Below are 4,357 nucleotides of genomic sequence, written 5' to 3' on the forward strand. Positions count from 1 at the left end.
GGCATCCCCCCAAGGTAACTGGTTTTGCTCCATGCTGTGGGATTTCCCTGAGGAAAAGGGAGGCCTGGTATGGGATGAATGGCACATGCCATTCTCAATGGGGAAACTTCACCCTGACTGGGAAGAGCAATGGTAGGGTCTGGCTTTGTGATGTGGCATCAGGCACAAACATCTGGCCTTGGAGTTAGTGGCCACCGGACGGTGACCCTGACCCGTGCTGGTCAGCAGCAGACCGTGGTGTCAGGGCTGCCCCCTCCATGGCACAGGCGAGGGGCCGATCTCAGCTGCATGGTGCTGGGTATGAGGGGGCAAAGAACTAGCGCTGAGTGAGATCCCTGTGCAGTGAGGAGCCGGGTGTGAGGCTTGTAAGCAGCTGGGCCCATGGGACAGTCACAGGCTCTCTGAGGCAAAGCAGGGATAACATAACCGGGTGACATGTCCCAGTGCCTGGCAGAGCTGTGAGGGGACTCGTGCTGCACATTGGCCTCCACCTTCAGGCCACTCACCTTCTTCTGTCCCATCCCAGGGCCTGCTATCCCGCTCTGGGTCTGGATCCTCCGCTCCACCCTGGTCCTGATCCTGCTGGCCTCCTGCCCCATCATCAGCTGCATCCTGAGAGGAAGAGCCGTTGTTCCGCCGTCCCGGAAGGCCCTGGAGGGGAATGGCAGGGAGGAAGAGAAAGGAGAGGTGATCGAGGGCTCTGGGGGGCTCCCCTGTCCAAGGAAGCCTGGAGGGTCAGCAGGGGTTACAGAGAGGTCTGTGGATTATACCCCTTTGCAGACACAGGCCCATGGGAGTCAGGGGGAGTAACTCATTGATCAGCCCCCAGAGATTCCCCTGCCATGGGATCTGTGCGTTATCTTAACTCCAGACCCGTCTGCTTCCCCACATCCCTGGGCAGCTCGTCATCCCCTTGCACGGCCCCGTCCTTCAGTCAAACTAGGGTGTTTGTGATACGGTTACTAGGCACTGGGTTTTCAACCTGGTCAAAAAAAGCTCTGGTGAGCACTGACAACTGGGCCATTAAAGGGCCATTTGGCAGGACACATCCCTGCCTGCTCTGGCTCCGTAAGCAGCCTCGAGGTTCCTGTGGCCTGTCTGCTGGAACCGCAAACAGTGGGAGATGTGGGAGTGGTGCCTACGGGCACCAGGGCAGTGCATGGAGCCTCCCCGGTCCCTTATGCTCTTAGGGGCCACAGAGACCTGGCAGCCAGTTCCTGGGAGCCATGGTAAGCACCACCAGGATCCCACCCCTTCCCATCCCCCAGCCTCCTGACCCAGCCCTGAGCCCATTCCTGCAACCCAGACTCCTCATCCCTGGCCCCACCCCTGAACCCACATTCCTAGCTGGAGCCCTCACACCTTCCCCACCTGCACCCCAGATCCATGCCTCTGCTCAGAGCCCTGTCATACACCCCAACTCCCTCATTTGTGGCCCCACACAAAGCCCGCATCCCCAGATAAAGCCCTCACCCCCTCCCACACCTGCCCCAACCCCGTGAATATGTGTGATGGTGGGGAAGAATGAGCGATGGAGAGAGGGGGGATGGAGCAAGTGAGGATGGGGCCTCAGGAAAGGGATATGGAAGGCATTTTGCAATTAGAAAGTTGGCAAAGCATGTGTGTGGGTCAACCCACAAGAAGCCCACGGCCTCCCGCAGCTGCATTCTAGGGTCACATTTGTGTCACCAGGGCAGGATCCAGCCCCTGTGCATGAGCAGAAACAGGCTGGCTTGATGAGGCGTTAATTTTCACTGCTGCAGGGCCTGGCACAGAGCATAGGAGCGAGATCCTGCAGGCCAGAGCTGTGGGCCCTGCCCTGGTACAGCACACTACACACACAGGCAGGAGCGCAGGGTGAGCTCACAGTGATAATTGGAATGGTCACAATGGCTGAACTATTTGGACACCCCATGCACGCTCTGTACCTAGACACGCCCCACCCTTGCTGGTTGTTTTGGTGGAGGAGCAAACATTTTCATATGGCCCCTGTTCCATGCAGCCCTCATGTCTGTCTCTGCTCTGAGTTACCGGCTGGTGCTAAAAGTTCATTTGTTGCCTAAATATGAAACGGTTCGAAGCAGTTGCAGAAAATAAGCTGCAGTTTGGTGTTTCTCTGTATCAGGCCAGGTCTTGAAGAACACACGCTGTCACCTGCTCCCTCGGACTGAACGGGCGGTTGCTCTTTCAGCCCCTCGGCCATGCTGAGAATGCAGCGCAGCGACCACCCCCAGGACAGAAATGAGCACTGCAGACGAGCGACCGGCTGGTCATTGCATAATGAGCCCAGCATTGTTCTGGGCCTATGTGTCTATAAATACTGCCAGGGCCGTGGTGGGAGAGACTCCTGCGCTGGGAACAGCAACCACAGCCAGCAACCACAGCCCTGTCTCCGTGCTGACCTCGCAAGCAGAGTGGGGTTCAGTTTATAACTAGGCTTCGATGGGTTTGCTTGTAATTGATAAATAGCAGTAAACTTCCGTTTCGCCACACGCACGCAAACCCACGAGAAAATATTTCCATCGATAATAATAGAAATCTGCAGAGAAGCAAAGTAAGAGAAATGCTGCTTGAGACATTATTCGGGGTTGATGTAAGGATATTTACTGTGCATATTTTGACATATGATGGTGACAGTTGACGTTTTAAGGGCTATAAACCTTTTGCGCTCTGAATCTCAACTTCTCCAGTTATTAAAAAATGTCGGAATCGGCTTTCATTTCCTCCAGTGGAAAAATGTAAATTGATAAAAATAAAAAAATCATTAAAAGAAACATTGATATGATCCATCAACATTATAAAAAAGTAAAAATGGAATCTGCCAAGTCTGTTGTGTGACTCAGCCACACACCCCAACTGATGTCCCAGCCTCCCCAGCCTACACTGCACCTGCCTCTGTGCTTCCCTGCACTTGTGTTTCCTGCTCTCCACTCAGCCTAGCAGCTGGCGGCAGTGGGAGGGCAGTGAGGGAAGGGGGACAACCCAGGTGTGTGATCCCTCTCTCTCTAGGAAGGTACAGAGGGAGGCTGAGGTTGTGTAACCCACACACCTGCTGGGTGTGGTTCACTGTCCCATGGAGTGGTACTGAGACCAGTTACAGCAAGAAAGGGTGAGTTTGCTCTACACCCTTAGCTGAGAGACAGCTGGCTTTTAGCTCAAGTGGTGGAAGCTTATGCACTGAGCTCCAGAGGTCCCAAGTTTGGTTCCACCTATTGGCCTGTTTTGTGAACATGCAAACACCAGTAAAGAGCTCAATGAAAAGGCCCAGTTCTCACTCTGTTACGGCCTGAAATTCTGGGAGGAATGCTATGCACAGACCGCTCCTTAAAGCGCGGTGGAGGGAATAGGTTTCCCCTGACCGAACCTCCTTTATCCCTGCCTGGCACCCCCATCCCCAGCAGCCTGATTGCTTGGCCATGTGCCCACATACTCACCCTCCCCACATCAGAGTGATCACTGCTGCCAACCAGTGCACCAGGTCACAATGCCACTCGCTCCATTTGGCCCAGCCACCCCTCCATCATGGCTGAGGGACAACTGGGCCAGAGTGGAGTGAGCACCACGGCAACCTGGCACATGGGGTTGAAGCGCCCCTTGGGTTTGGCCTGGCCCAAGGGTGGTTAGGCCAAGTCCCTGGTGCCCCCATTCCACACTGCACAGCCTCTTGGGGACAGAGGAATCTCCATCTGCTCCGCGAAGCCAGGCCCAGTCTGCAGAGTTTGGGGAAAGGGATCTGAAAATTCCCCCGTGTTGCCAGCGTGGGCAAGGTCCTGGCCCCTGCTCCTGATGGGCAGCTGGAAACAGCCCACAGAGAGGGATTTGGGATGTGGCCCAAGGGATCTTCTCCCAGGCACAGGGGCACCATGGGCTAGGGGCACAGAACATCCCCTCCTGGCTAGAAGAAGCAGGACACAGGGATTGTCTGCTGGAGGGGAAGAGGGGGCAGGCGGCTTCTGTATGAAAATTCCTAGAGACCATACTGGGAAAATGGAACAAACTGGGGAATAGGATGAATTACTGGGGGGTGGGAGGAGCTTAGGCGTGTGGGGAAATGGAGTCTGTCCTCATAACAATGGCCACCACGTCCCACTGTTCCCAGTGACAATGATGCTGCCCTGTTATTAACGCATTGGGGTGTGACAGGGAAAATGCCCCAAGTAAAGATGGCCTCCATTTCCCATCATTTCTAAGGGGAATGAAGCAACAGTCTGTCCTTTGGGAGTAGCAGCTATATTCCAACAGGCAGCCTCTGGCTTCAGTCCTGCTGGCCATGGTAAGTGTGGCGAGTTTTACTTGGAGCAACCTCTCTGTTACATCACACAGTGGCCATCTTCTCTGAGGCCAAGCTTTGGCTTCA

General features: G+C 55.0%; 1 long non-coding RNA gene across 2 annotated transcripts; it reads left to right on the plus strand.

Annotated features, from left to right (window-relative positions):
• The first annotated feature begins 207 nt into the window (after positions 1-207).
• Positions 208-2,697, plus strand: LOC112547326 (uncharacterized). Of its 2 annotated transcripts, none has more exons than XR_012898940.1 (3): positions 208-365; positions 527-687; positions 1,764-2,697. It is a non-coding gene; the product is annotated as an uncharacterized LOC112547326 (long non-coding RNA). The 2 variants fall into 2 exon arrangements; XR_003091042.2 differs by having other exon boundaries at positions 2,126-2,697.
• The last annotated feature ends 1,660 nt before the right edge of the window (positions 2,698-4,357 follow it).

Source organism: Pelodiscus sinensis, unplaced genomic scaffold, assembly GCF_049634645.1.
Source record: "Pelodiscus sinensis isolate JC-2024 unplaced genomic scaffold, ASM4963464v1 ctg34, whole genome shotgun sequence".
In the NCBI taxonomy this organism is placed as follows: domain Eukaryota; kingdom Metazoa; phylum Chordata; order Testudines; family Trionychidae; genus Pelodiscus; species Pelodiscus sinensis.